The following is a 15,860-nucleotide window of genomic DNA, read 5'->3' as shown; positions in this document are numbered from 1 at the left end:
TCCCCTTTGTCAGTTTTCTGCAGGGGAAGCAGGTGGGATGGGGCGGGAGCTAGTGTGCTGAGCTCTCGCCCCTTGCCGCTGTTTGTAATGGGAGGGGTGGGATGGGGCGGGGCTTAGCACCCATAGGAGTCAATGCAGCTTCCGCCGCCAACGTACAAAGGGTCCGACTGGAAATACGCCTCTGTGCACTGATGCATTGTAAACCAACGCATCAGAGGGGAATGAAAACCCGGCCGATATATGCCTATGTGAATAAGCGCTAAAGTGCTCAGGGTAGGTTCACATGCAGCTGAACTTCTGTAAAATAAAATTCTGCAGCAAATTCCGCTGCATTTCTATATCTAAAACAGAGTCAAACCCCACGCCATTGGTATCCGGCACGGTATTAGCGCTCCCCGGCACTGCAGGCCGCCGGGTACCGGGGAGCGCTGACAGACTTCAGAAGTGAAGTGACTCTAAATTGTCAGGTAGGCAGAGAAAATGAAAAGTTATGAGAGTCAGCAGAACCTGGTGAAGGGTCCCCAAAAAATTTAGACTTTGTTTTGGATGCAGAATTTTCCACTGTGGAAATTTCGCAGCATTTCCGTCACGTGTAAAAATACCCTTATTGTGGAAATATACCACTCATGTGCAACACCCTTATGGGCATCTTATAGATACCCTTATTGCAAGCAGTGCCGCCTCCTGATAGTTGTAATGTGCATAGTCGAATAGGCGGATGTAGACTGGGGCCGATCACCCTCCTTAGGTCCTCCCCAGCAGGTGATCTTGCTCTTCTGTGTGGCAGGTCTTCTGGAGCTACGTGAACCATCATCCGCTTGACTCTTGTCTCCTTGCTTCTGATATTTCAAGGCGCTGCTGTCAGCCCATCTGTGTCCCCCCTTGGGCCGGTTTTAAACAAAGTGTGGCCCTAGGTAAAGTTAGAGGTGGGCCCCAAATACTGAAATACTCTACCAATACCACAGTCATATTCATTCAGTAGGTGGCATGCAGAGTGCTTTAGTGCTGACCTCTATCACTTTCAGGAGCATTGCTAGGGTTATAGTAGATCAGAGGCACAAGCCCCAAGCCATACTACGTGCCCCGCGGCAAAACACACACAAAGTTATTCATATACATATATAGCTGTCAACTACTATAAGGCCCAAATAATACCGCCATACCATGACTACTACCATTACCACTATATAGTCATTGTCCCTCATACCACTACTAGGGGTGACCGACTGTCATATGCGATGGGGTCCCAGACCATCACAGCAGCAGTGGGGGCAGGGTGCCGCTCCACAGCAAAGGCAGGATTGAGGCGCTCACCCCGAGGTCTCCAGACACGCACACAGCCGTCATCAGTTCCCAAACTACACCTGGATTCATCGCTGAAGACAACCAAGTTCCACACCATAACAGTCAAGTTTTGTTGCCCATGACAGCACAGCAAACGGAGGTGACAGTGGGTGAGAATCAAAGGCGGTACATGTAAAGGGTACCGTGAGACCAAATGTCCTTCAGCCAAGAGTCTAGAAATGGTTCTGACAGACACCGGGACCTGTAACAATGGTGCCACCTGTCTCTGGATGCAGACAACGAAACAGTTGGAGCTGCTTGTGCTTGTCACACAATCAGACGATCTTCTCTACCGGTGGTCTGTTGAGGTGTCCTGAGCCCGGTCGCTTTGTGTGCCCTCACGCATCCATTGGTCCCAACACATCCTAATAGTCTAGTCAGAACGGCCGGTGGGGGACAATTCATGGATACGACCAACCAGCTTCTCACATCCCAATAATGTGCCCCTCTCAGACTCTGATAACGGGGTAAAATCTCTTCTCTGCGTCATAGAGGCGTCTAGTGGTCAACAAGCTCTACACAAGCGAAGAAAGAGGTCCCTACACACAAGGAGCCTCTGAGAGCCTCTTATAGGACAAGGGGGAACCACTTTTAGCGCCTCAGGTGGCAAGACTGTTCATCAAATCACGCCTCAAGCCTAATTTTTTTCATACCTGTCTGAGATGTAACCGCATGCCGAGTTTTTCAGCTAAACAACAACTTCTTTTAGGGCTTGATATTTTTCTCTCAAAAAAATGTATTATCAGAACATAAGGGGGCAGAAGAAAGGAGAAAAACAACCTGATAGATTGAAATGAAAGCTTCATCTGTGTAGGCGCATTCATTTACATCCATTCCCGTGTCCTGATGGAACACCACTTGGGGTTTTCTGAACAATCATAGATGCATCCAGGTGCTTTTATTTCTGTTACTGAAGAAAACGCTGTACAAAGACCAACATTACCCCATGTAGTGACCATATGGTGGCAGATACCTGCTCTATACAGGTAGAGCGTATAAGTGATTACAGGACAGATACTGTATCTGCAGTGATCACAGGTGAGGTCTTCTCTGACTGGCCACATTCTCTTTTCTTTCCCATGATGACTTCTCCTGGTCACAATTTGTCTCTGCCGAGTTGGACACATAGACACCACAGCACCTCCCTATATAATCCACACCTCTACATATTTTCCCCATTCATAGTGCTCTAGATAGTAAGAATTCCACTTTGTCTCACACAATTATAGTATCCCCACTTTTGTGCCCCCTTTAGAACCCACATAGTAAGTATTGCGTGTAGTGACTATCACACAGTAAATGTACCCCTTATATGCCCTCTTCTGCCCCATTCAGTAATACCCCTGGTATACCTCCACAAAGTAATAATGCCCTCTTTATGCATCCAACCTTGAAAAAAAAACTCCCTTTATCATGCATGCCCCCCTCTTTAATAATGTCCCTTATGCCCTCACTTAATATGCCCCAGTTATGTCCCAGGCTCTACAAGTGCCCCAGTTTTAGTGAACCCCACTCAGTAATATTGTAATACTGGCTTCATTTATAATCTGTTCATTCACCTCCTTTTCTCCGGCTGTTTTGTTCCATGCTGCTCTGATCTCCCCTCCCTTGCAGGGTAATGCAATCACATGACCGCTAATCCTTGGCCTCAACCGTATCATCGCTGAGTGCAAGGATCGGTCATGTGACTGGCCTCTGGGAAGTAAGAGGACACCAAAGTAGTGTGGATCTGACCAGTGGGAGAAGTGAGAGTGTGAGTGAGCTGTTTTCTTCTTACTTTATATTGCCCTATGCCTTGGAGTGCTTAAATACCCCATTGGGGATAGGGGTAATTACCCAGCTTACCCCCCCAACTCCTGCCCTGAGAAGAGTTGAAGCCAGCATAGCATGGCAATGACATGTAGACATCATGTCTTTGAGAGGGAAGGATTAGATAAAACTGAGTTCCCACCAGTCTTCGTTGGTGATGTGATGGATGTGGCCAGTAGCAGTAGCCAGCAATGGGGAATAAAGTAAGGGGCTGTTCACAGAGGAATTGGCTGAAGGTTACTTGTCTCCTACTTCATGCATACAAGTTGAGTTGACATGATTCTTCTTTGCTGAGATCCTGTTTGTGGAGAGAGTCCTATCAAGTAGAAAAACCTGATGAGGTGGGCAGGAGGTAACGAGATTGTGGTAATGACAACCGAAGTGGGCGAAAGTAGTGCAAAGACTGTTGAGTGCCATGACATTGGAGTGACTGAGAGAAGCCAACCTCCTGTGTAAGCCACCAAGATGTGTGTGCCCTCTTTCAGAGACTGTGAACCACAAGATTATTAAGTTTTGTAACTGCAAAACTTGTTTCTTCAAAGAATTAAAGTTGCATGTTGCTTTGGAAGCTTCGCCTCTGCCTGTCTCATTCTACGCAATCCAAAGAACTATGGCGCTATGAGCTCTGGCCCACACTGCCCTAGAATCATTACTGACCTATATAGTACTATGGTATTTCTGCACCATAATCCTTAATACGGAGAAGTAGTAACTGCGTGTGTCGCTGTAGAGGGTTTGTGCACAGTTCTCTGCAGTGTTCATGTGATCTTAAAGGGGTTGTGGGGCCAATAAAAATCTTTTAAAAAAGGCTCAGAATGTGTTAAAACATTTTAAAGAAAGAAAAATCTCAACAATCTACAGATCCCCACCGATCTCTGCACTTCTTGGTCCATTGGTCGAAAATGTGACAGCTCAGCTAAGTATCGAGATAGAATCGTAGAATTGTAAGGGACCTCCAGGATCATCGGGTCCAACCCCCTGCTCAGTGCAGGATCATTAAATCATCCCAGACAGATATTTGTCCAGCCTTTGTTTGAACAGTTCCATTGAAGGAGAATTCACCACCTCCTGTGGTAACCTGTTCCACTCATTGATCCCCCTCACTGTCTAATATCTAATCTGTGTCTCCTCCCTTTCAGTTTCATCCCATTGCTTTTAGTCTTTCCTTGTGCAGATGAGAATAGGACTGCTCCCTCTGCACTGTGACAGCCCTTCACATATTTGTAGACCGCTAATAAGTCTCCTCTCAGCCTTCTCTTCTGCAAGCTAAACATTCCCAGATCCATTAACCGTTCCTCATTGCAGACCGCTCACCATCTTGGTAACTCTTCTCTGAACTTGCTCCAGTTTGTCTATGTCTTTTTTAAAGTGGGGTGCCCAGAACTGGACACAGTATTCCAGATAAGGTCTGACTAAGGAAGAGTAGAGGGGGATAATGACCTCACGTGATCTAGACTCTATGCTTCTCTTAATACATCCCAGAATTGTGTTTGCCTTTTTGGCTGCTGCATCACATTGTAGACTCATGTTCAGTCTACAATCTATTAGTATACCCAAGTCTTTTTCACATGTGCCACTGCTTAGCTTAATTTCAGATCAGCTGGAGGACAAGGTAGCAGCCGGGGTTGGGGAGGTATTATATGTTTATTTCGTGTAAAGTATTCTGAGCCTTTTTTATTACATTTTTTATTGCCTGTTCAAACCCTTTAAGTGGAGAAACACACTAGAAAAAAGGCGTAAAATGTTAGGCATCACGGACACATTTCAGCCTTGCGCTTGTAAGCTGTATGATGGGAAATTGAGTCCTTACAACTCCATACAACTAAGGTGGTGTGTATTGCAGTATATTACAAAGATGTGTTTAATGGATCACAAGAACCTAGTTGCCTAAAAGATCTGGTCCATCTGCACACATAAATACACACTCTTCTATATGCTGTTTAAACTAGCACTTGGCTGTTTAGGGACTTTGCACACAGGATGGAATATTCTGCAGCAATATTGCGGAAATATGACGGCCCGGAATTCCAGACCAAAGTCCATACTGCTATCTGCGGATTTTCATGCGGAATTGCTGGCACAACTCTATTTTCAATTCTGCATCAAAATCCACATACTAACAGTACAGATTTTGGTGCCGAATATCCCACAGGAGGGCATATTCTGCAATGCTGTTATGGAATATTCCATTCTGTGTGGAAGGTCCCTATTGGCAGTCAGAAACTGGTGAAAGACTATGGTGTGTTTTTGCACTGTTTTTCTGACGTTTTTGGCACATTTTTTGGGTATGGTGTTTTTTTTGTGTTCTTCCCGCAGGTTCCTCTGTGGGACTTGAAAAACGCCACCAAAAATGCCTGCAAAAAAAGAAAATGAAAAAAGCTTGAAATTCATAACAGTTTTTTACAAGTGTTTAAAAACTTTGGGCAACGTGTGTGAAAGAGGCCGAAGTATCTCTGAAACAGAAGAAGCAGCCCTGATATCTCAGAGTCACATGAAGCCAGGTACGCAGGTTGTTGGGGGATGGGGTGGAGGTGGTATAAAACCTAACTTGGGCACAATAAATCCATTTTGCACATCATGTTTCTGCTGTACGGCATTAATTGGAGTGTTTGATTTCTGTATATATACCGTGACAAGAGGAGAGCACGCATGTTGTGACTTGGGTTTCAGCCCGACATGTATCAAAGTGATCAAAGGAAAAAAGGACTTGGTTGCCAAGTCAAATCTAACCCTTAATGACTGGTAGCTAGTGGGTGACGGGTACAAATTACCTGCGTTTTACAATGCAGTTAACTATTAAGATGCCTCATTGGATCAGAATCACTAGAATCAGCCGAATCTCCGCTAATCATTCTGCAGGGCTTGTCAGAAACCACTGCTTTCAATGGGATCAGCAGCAGTGCCGATCCCATTGAAAGCAATGGGATAGCATGCCGCTGACTTCTGTCACAACTGTCACAGCTGTGACAGAGGGTTCCTTCATCCCCGCGGTCCTCGTGGGGATGAAGGAAACTCCTGCCACAGCTGTCACAGCTGTGGCAGAAGTCCGCAGCATTCTCCATATCTTTTCAATGGGGCTAGCGCTGCTGCCGCTGGCCCCATTGAAAAGACTGTTGCAGCGATATTGCAGCGATTTTCTCGCACTACTCTGCGAGAGTTTTCACTTACTCTCGCAGCGCAGTGGAGAAAAAAACGCTAGTGGGTGGGAGCCCTTAGTGGTAGGTGCATTTACTTAGAAACCTAAATCCCCAAGTGTCGTGATACGATTTCATCACATGAACGGCCGATTTTCCACGATCAAGTCCTATGCTTAATTAGCGTGTTCTCGTCCATTCACGCGACCAGAAGCGATGTTTTTAGGGAAACAATACGTCGCACCCCAGAATGCCCTCACTTGGGATAAATCCTCGGAATGACTTCAAATGCCAACATAGAGGCACCTGTAAGCTGCTAAACTGCCTCCCCCTACCTTTCTTTTTCGAGCTCCCATTGGGGTCTGTTGGAGCCCCCGCCATATATAGGTCAAAAGATAGAACCAGAACTATCTTTTTACCCACATATTTCGGTCACGTATGTTACCTTTTCTACGGTGTGACCATTTTATACACCGTATATTCGCCCGTGTGAATGAATGCATTGGAAACCAATGCCTCAGATGGTTGCGTATATCAGGCGTGAAAACGCGACGTAAATGCGCTCGTGTAAATAGAGCCTGATGTAGATTTCTTTCAAATTTGTCACTTTTCACCCACCTTTCAGCTTGCTAGTACATACCATTTTTACTTATACACAAAAAATCTGAATACAATTATTAAAGGGGTCGTCTGTTTACTGGACATCCCTGCTTCAAAAGGACCCCCAGTATTAAAATAATAAAGTGAATTATAATCACCTCTCGCATCCACCAGGATCCACGCTGCAACCCTGCTGCGGTCCCAGTGATTGTTGTGACAGATGATGTCACAGGGGGGGTTGTCCAGTAAAGAGACAACCCCTTTAATTAAAACCTCTTCAGGATAACACTGTTGAAAAGTCAAATTTCTGCACATAACAACTCAGCTGTTTTTCTTTACTCCCTGTGAACAGTTTGCCATACTCACACTCAGAGGTCCCCCAAAACCTTCACAAGGGCCCCAGTAGTGATCGCTCTGATTATGGAAAAAGCTGAAGCTTCACTTCCATGAATAACACACGACTGCTGAAGCCTCTGATTGGCCGAGCAGTTATGTGCGGCACATGACCACTGAAGCTTCTTTCGGGATTGGAGTGGTGTTGGCTGGGGCTTCCGCACTAAAACAGGGGGCCAATTAATGAAGTGAGCATGACTTATTTTATTTTAACACATTTTCTTCCCATATAATATTTTTCTATAATTTTGGAAAACCCCTTTTAAATTACTGTCGTAGTTGAGGAAATTATGAATGAACTCAAAAATGTACACAAATTACAAAAACAGAATACATTATTTATTAGTCATTGTAAGCCTCTCATATTATAACAGTGATTCATAAGCTCGTAGGTCTAAATGTTTCCAATTTCTTGTAGCAGAGTCCATTGCTGGTAATATCATTTACTCCTGGCATTTATTTCAATTAAAGGATATTCCCACTTCAGATAATTATGTATATCTACAGAATATGCCATAAATGTTTAATGAATGGAAATTCCACTTACTGGGATAATGGGAGTCCCCTAACCCTCATGGCACAACCTCGGCTAGGGCAAAGAGTAATCTCTGCACATAGAAGGAAAAAGAAGAAATGACCTGCACATTTGTGGGCCAAAAGCAAATCTTTATTTCAAGTTTGGCCCCTTTCTCCAATGGCTTACTTTGGAATTTGTCACAAGGGAGGCTTATAAAAATTCATTTTGAAACATTGGCCGGACTCGGAGCACCGTGCACATCATCTGCGCATTCTCATAGCCCCTACTACCGCAGGTTGAGCAGAAGATGTGGCTGCCGGTTATCAGGGAGAAGGGTCCCAATCCTCCCCTTTCTGGAAAGGAAACTGGGATTATTTCTTCCCAAACACTGGCAGACAGACCCTCTGAGCAACAAAGTTTGCTGTAGTGTTCGGCCTGCCTGTTTGTCGTAGTGCTGTCGCACCAGGAGAGAACACTTGCTATTACAAGTAATAGTGGTCAGCCCCCTGATAGATATTTCACAGGGCTGAAATATAGCCTGGGCCAAAAGACTAATTGCCCCAGGGCCTTTCCAATTTAACAGCTGTCAATACACAGTTCTCAACAGCAGGGGAGTAGCTATAAGGGGCCCTGTTATCTGAGGGGAACGAAAGACCCTACTGCCAATTAAGAAGAAACCAGTAATGTAATTGGCACATAATGGGGCTATGATACAAAATTTGCATTGGGTTCCAGGAGCTCCAAATTATGTCTCCGCTCAGTAGGCATATCTCACTCATATTTTCCTTTATGCGTTATCCTAAGCATTTGTCACAGCTATAGTGTTGTTTTGACACTGTACAGGACTGCTCTATGGGTTCTCTAGGCACTGTTATATGTTTACTTTTTGGCATACAGTGGGTCGTGGACTGATTTTCAGCTACTCCTGTGGGCTGCTCTAAGAGGTCTCTGGTCTTCATCTTTTAAACCCGCTTTTTAGAAGGAACTGGGCTTTGTTGCAGGGAACTTCCAGGTCACTTCCCCAAGAGAAGTCTCGGCATAGTGACAGCTGACCTAGTTGGACCAGAAGGCACTGAAGTCTGCTACCAAGGGGACAGGCAGAAGGTCAGGGCAGGCAACAATCAGGCAAATTGTAGTCAAGGAAAGTCAGAACATGCAGAGGTAGATAAAGCTGGGTACACAGGCGAGGGTCAGATCCAAATGTCAAGCAAATGCTATAATATCTTCACTTGGAAAGCTAGGAACCTTATTACTCAGGCACCCTCAAGTGGGGGGGTGGGGGTGGGGAATGCATTAAAATACCCGGGAAACAACTGGATAGGCTAAGGATGGGGAAGCTAGATGTATGCACTGGTAATTTAACTGGTGGGCCAAGCACGTGCACACCCTACAAGCAGAGAAACAGGCAGGTGTAGTATGGCATCTGATGTATAGAAGACAGGAAGGATGCCGATTGCCACAATCGGCGGGAAGGTAAGAATGAACATAACAGTAGGTATTCAATTGTGGCTTTATTTTGGCACCGCCGAAAGTGGTCTTATTCGGGCAGCATAGAAGAGAATTGCTGTGGGCATTCACAGTTTTTGCTGTGGCCTTTCAACTAACTCTGTAAATCACAAGTGGTTGTCTTCGACCATAAAATCGAGGGTTGGAATGGCCCACCAGGGTACCTGTGGAACCTGCAGTGGGTCCTGGTTTTAGCACAATAATGGGTCCAGCAGAAGACAACACCACTTGGAAGTGACTTTAGAGTTGACCATTTGTCACTACGGTCTATTTCATACAGGATGATTACAAATAACCTATTTGACCCTATTGATTATATGTCCTATATGTGTACAATGATAACAACCAGGATTATAATGAACGTGGACATGCTCATGTTATGTATAGATGAAGGGTGAGCCCTCAGGATCATCTCCTCTGGTGGGCCCAAGGAACCCCAGTCTGATACTGATACAATTACATATTTCATGGAGGCATCATCTGCAGGTGCTGTGGGACCCTTGGGAAGAGAGGTCTAATTTAGTTTGGCCTGGTCCTCTTTACCACCATGGTTGATGTTAACCTGCCCAGTGCTCTTTCCTCAGGAACTACAACATTAGCAAGACATAGAAGAAATGGGCCAACTATTCAAGCTATGAATGATAGGAGAGGAGGCAGAGGTGAAGAATACAAGATGAGGTCACCTATTTTGGTTTTTCTTTGCTCTGCCCCAATGTGTGTTATTGACCCACCTAATTAGAGAATGCATCTGCAAATGCTATCATTAATGGCTACTTAGAAAAAAGTCTATGAGGTTAAGGTTACAGACTTTTCTCAGAAATTCATATTCTTAAAAAAATAATTATACTTTTATGTTCCTTTTTATTTTATAGAATTTTGTTGTTTTTTTTTAGCCTCTTTGTTCATTTTCTGAGATTCGCTAGTGTACTAATTATAATCTCCCACAGCTCCACATGTTTTGTATTCAGAACAACCAGAGAAAACATACTTTTAAGGACAAGCCCATGTTCTGGAATTGTGTTCCTGGCTTCAGCTTATTCTAATGTGTTTTCCTTCTAAAGTTTTGCACAAAGATTCCCCACATTCACATTTCTCTCTTGACTCTGAGAGAAGTAAGTCCAACTCATTCCTTTTCAAAAATAGTTTTCACCACTTGCATTGTGGCCCATTCATTGGATGTAGGGCTTTTGGCTGCAAGGCTTTTATTTTCCTTGGAAACAACTCTTTCTGCAACAAGAATCCCTGTAAAACAGAAAAGAATGGGGCCTCAAAGGCTGAACCAGCACCGGGATTCATTGCTGTGAACAGAAAAGACAATGCGAGAGAAGTTCCTAGGACACAAAATGTATGAAACTCGAATGTATATTATATTTTTAAATGTATCAACTTTTACTGTAAATCGACATTAATGTATTGGAATGTTCACCTCATTGCTCACACACGATCCTGCAAATACAGATTTCATGTTTTTTAATTATGAACCAAAAAGTCAAATTCTGCCATAAAGTGACCGTACAATGTTACCCTATGAGGACAAAATAATGCCACCATGTAGTGACAGAATAATACTGTAAATTATGCTCTTATCCATTCGGGGATCACCTCTATCGTGGATTGTCATTGGCCAGTAAATTAATATATATGTTAAGGCAAACTTTGTTATCTTCCTAGATTGTATGTCCTTTTTAAATTTCAATTGATGTGGGCCTTAGGGAAAAGAAGGGTCAAGTAAATGTAACGTTAGTATAAAAACATTGTTTTTGTAAAAGTTTACCTGAACTTCTTCTAGAAATTGCACCGCTCTTGTCTATGGACTAGGTCTGGTATTGTAGCTAATTCACGGCGCTTTTTAGACTCTAGTGGGCCCAGTGTAGAGGTATTATGGAGGCCCTGCCTCTCACTATCATCCCCGCAACCGTCCCCAAATGTTTTGTGTCTTAAAAGAATAAAAAGCATTCATACTCACATAACCGGGCAGGCTCCTGTGTAGTTTTCTCCAATCTCCAGTCACTTCTGGGTCTAGTGGTCACATGCTCATCTAAGGCCGATCATTGGACTCAACCGTACTGAGACTGGTGATTGGCTGCAGTAGTCACACGCTTAGATGGATGAGCATGTGTCTAGTGGACTCGGAAATGAGTGTAGACTGTAGAGACTAGAGTGACGGGAACACAAAAGAGATAAGTTTATGTTGAATTATTTTTGAAGTTGCAGCATACTTCTCAAGTGTATCTGCATCCTGAGGGCTTAGTCACACAGACACATTGGCACCCGTACATAGGTGCCGATGCGCCTGTGTGACTGAGCCCTTACTGCAGGAAGAAGACGGCCGCACTTCAAGACGGACGACTCCCTGCAGCGCTGAAGAAAGAACACATGACCGGCAATGAAGCTGGTCACATGTTCTTTCTCCCGGCGCTGCAGAGAGACGTCCGTCCTGAAGTGCGGCCGTCTCCTTCCTGCAGTAACACGGGCGCCGTTGTGCCCGTGTGACTAAGCCCTGAAGATGTGGATACAGTTCAAAGTGGTGCTGCTGCCGGGAATCTGGTGAACATGCACTGTTTGCCTTATAGTTAAAGTGATCCTGAGCTAAGTAAATAGAGTGTATGGTAGCTGCAATACCATGTACAGCCCATGGACAAGAGTGGCGCTGCTGGAAAAAAAAATTCATATATTTCTAATCTCAAAAAAGCAGCTTTAATCATTAAAAATATTTTTGATTCCCTCATGTACAGTAGAATGGTAATGATCGTGGCAAGAAATAGCAAAAGGATGTAAAATATAAGTATACATACATATTTGCATAAATCTCAGTCCAAGCCACCTTCATAACCACTAAGACGTGGATTAGATAATGAGTTTGGAGACCAAATACTTATTTAGGTCTTTGATAATTTGATTAAGTACTTTGCTGTTATAACATTGTTAATTAGACTATAATTGACATTCCCGATTCTGATAGATTTACTAAATTGTATTTGCCATTTAATTCACTATGCAGGTGCTAGTCTCCTCCAGGGTTGTAACTAGAGAAGGCTGGGCCCCATGGCAACATTTTCAAGGGAGCCCCTTCTCGGAGCTGAACATTGATCATATAATGTTAGATTCCAAATCTATAGAGATTGCAGTTCAGTTATATCCAGGGATCATAGGTGACATCCTCTCTGACTTGAGTCATTCACTTTTCCCATCTTTCCATCTAGTTCAGACCACCATGATGACTTCTTCCAGCTACAACTTGTCTCTGCAGAATTTGATATACAGACATCTTTGGCTCCCTGCTTTTGCAGTACCCTCATTATGTTTTCCACACCTCTACACAATTTTTCCATCCATAGTGCTTTGGATAGTAATAATGTCACTTGTAGTGCCCTGCACAATAACAGTATCCCTTCTTTTGTGCCCCCCAGTCTTTATAGCTCTTTTACTCTTGCTCAGTATTTATGGCATTTTTTTGCTGTGAAGTAAAAAAGGACATTATACTCACCTCTGACCTCTGCAACTCCACTGTGACTGTCGCTCTGTTCTCCCCTTGCATTTATGCAAACAGTTCCAAGTTCAGATATACGTGGCCACTGCGACCATTCCTTTGCCTTATACCAGTGAGACTAGGGATTGGCTGCAGTGGTCACTTCCTGTCACGTGACTGGCTGCCCAGAAGTAAGGGAAGAAGAATGCATTGGTGACAGCGGAGCACACACTTTATAATAATCACTCTTTATAATAATCAGTCTCATGAGGGCCCATGCTACTGATCCGGACCCAGCAGCTCAGGATCACCTGAGATGTGGGCCACCTAGCAGCCGCTATGGCTGTAGCTACACTCCTGACTACCTCATTTTATATTCCAGCTCTACTTATTTAGTGACTGCAAAATTGTCTTGATAATGTCCTTGTCACATATTTCCTGGGTTTGTTACAGAGCCACTCTGGTGATTTTTTAAATTCATTCACTATGTAGATAACCCACACTTATAAATAGGTGGGCTAGTGTTACCTTGATTAGTTATTTCTCTCTATTTGAGGCCTTGTTTTCCTCAGATGGTCATGTGATCTCACTTCTGACCAGCTCAGATTTACTTGGGGTTATGTGTTCATTTTCTAGTCAATTTCTCAGTTTGTGTTATGCTATTGCAGGTAACCAACCACAGAAACTGCCTAGAGGGGAATACGGGCAGTCCTATCTCAGTTACCGATGATGATCATCTAGCTCCTGTCACAGTTATAATAGAGGAGATCACAGCTCATCCTCCTGACTGTCAAAGAGTAGAGACTTTGAAATTGCTGAGGAATTGAAACTCAAAAGTTATGAGAAAGTTACATAAACGTATTATATAGCGATTAAGCAATATTTGCGTAGAATTGAAAATCGTCCTTTAAGTATTGTATGAATGTCCGAAAAAAGAGAAACTGATATCACCTTCATCTCCAACTATTATCCACGCTTTTGCTTCATTTGATAAAATCAAATTTTACTAGAATAATGTTAGATTTTACAGCGTGTTTCTGCTGTATAATGACAGCCTCATAATGTCCTTGCAGTAAATACACTTTATAGAGTTTATTTGACCCTACATAGCTAACATTCATGACTTGGTCAAGTATGACCAGAATCTTGTTTTTAGTACTTTTTCTTACCAGAAAATAAAGCAGATTTTTATACACTGTAAGGCCGCCTGCACACGAGCAGAAATTCCGCGGCGGGATTTCCCGCAGCAGGCGCTCGGGTCGGGTCCCGTGGCGAGAATCCTTGCTGCCGGATCCGACCTGCCCGTCTGCAGGCAGCCGAATTCAAACGATGGTACAGGATTAGAAAAAAAACATGGCTTCTTTCTTCCAAAAAGAAAGGGGAAAGTCGGGGAGGGGGGGGGGGGGGGGGGGGGGACTTGTTATTTGTACAGCTCCAACTTATTCCTTAGCGCTTTCAGGTAATTTATTTATTACCCCCAGCAAGCTGGGTTCTCATTTTACCGACCTCAGAAGGATGGAAGGCCGAGTCAACCTTGAGCCGGCTACCTGATCTATCTGATCAGCTACACATTATTCAGCTGAACTTGCTTCAGTATGATCACTCTACTGTCCTCCCTCAAACCAGTGTCTGAGTAACATAGTATTCTAGGTAAACGTCCATCCAGTTCAGCCTGTTTCCACCCCCCCCCCCCCCCCATGTTGATCCAGAGGAAGGCAAAAAAAACCAAATGAAGTTGAAGCCAATTTACCCCATTTTAGGGAAAACAAATTCTACCCGACTCCATAATGGCAGTCAGAATAATGCCTGGATCAACACTGCTCAGAGAAAAGTTCCTTCCTGAAACGAAGTCCGACAGTCAGAAGATCCTTGGATCAACAACCCTTCTAACTATATAATTTCTATATCCTGTAATATCATAGCGCTCTAAAAAGACATTTAATCCCTCTTAAATGCCTCTATTAATTTTGCCATCACCACATCCTCAGGCACAGAGTTCCACAGTCTCACAGCTTTTACAGTAAAGAACCCCTGTATGTCGGTGATGAAACCTGCTTTCCTCTAAACATAGAGGATGCCCTCTTTTTACCGTCGCAGTCCCGGGTATAAACAGATCATGGGAGAGATCCTTGTATCGTCCCCTCATGTATTTATACATTGTTATTTGATCGCCCCTTGACTGTCTTTTTTCCAGGGTAAATAATCCCAGTTTTGGTGCCTCTCTGGGTATTCCAGTCCTCTCATTTCATGTATTAGTTTAGTTGCCCTTCTTTGAACCCCCTCCACCACTGCAACATCTTTCCTGAGCCCCGGTGACCAGAACTGTACACAGTATTCCATGTGAGGCCTGACAAGTGCGTTATATAATGGAAGGATAACGTTCTCATCCTTCGCCCCTATACCTCTTTTAATGCACCCCAAGACTTTATTTGCTTTTGTAGCAGCTGACTGGCATTGATTTCTCCAGTTAAGTCTACAGTCAACTAGTACCCCAGGTCTTTTTCCATCTCACTTGTCCCTAGCAGTACCCCATTTAGTGTATATTGGTGACATCCGTTTCTCCTGCCCATGTGCATAACCTTATATTTATCAATGTTGAACTTCATTTGCCATTTTTCTCCCCAAGCCCCCGGCTTATCTCGGTCCGTTTGTAGCCGCACATTGTCCTCTGTTGCATTAATTACATTGTATAACTTTGTATTATCTGCAAATATTGATATTTTGCTGTGCAGCCCCTCTATCAGGTCATTGATAAATATATTGAACAGAATGGGGCCTAATACTGAGCCCTGTTGCCCCCACTAGCAACGGTGCCCCAATCAGAGTATGAACCGTTTATTACCACCCTCTGCTTTCTATCTCTGAGCCAGTTCTTTACCCAAATACACACGTTTTCACCCAATCCGAGCTGTCTCATTTTATATAGTAACCTATTATGCGGAGCAGTGTCAAACGCTTTAGAAAGATCCAAATATACAAGATTAATAAACTCTGCCTGGTCCAGCCTAGAAGTTACTTCATTGTAGAAGCTGATCAAATTGATTTGACATGATCGACCCCTCATAAACTCATGCTGGTGAGGCGTTAT

This window comes from Eleutherodactylus coqui, chromosome 10 (assembly GCF_035609145.1).
Source record: "Eleutherodactylus coqui strain aEleCoq1 chromosome 10, aEleCoq1.hap1, whole genome shotgun sequence".
NCBI classification, from domain to species: Eukaryota; Metazoa; Chordata; class Amphibia; order Anura; family Eleutherodactylidae; genus Eleutherodactylus; species Eleutherodactylus coqui.
The sequence above is the reverse complement of the archived record's forward strand: the minus strand, read 5'-3'. Positions refer to the sequence as shown.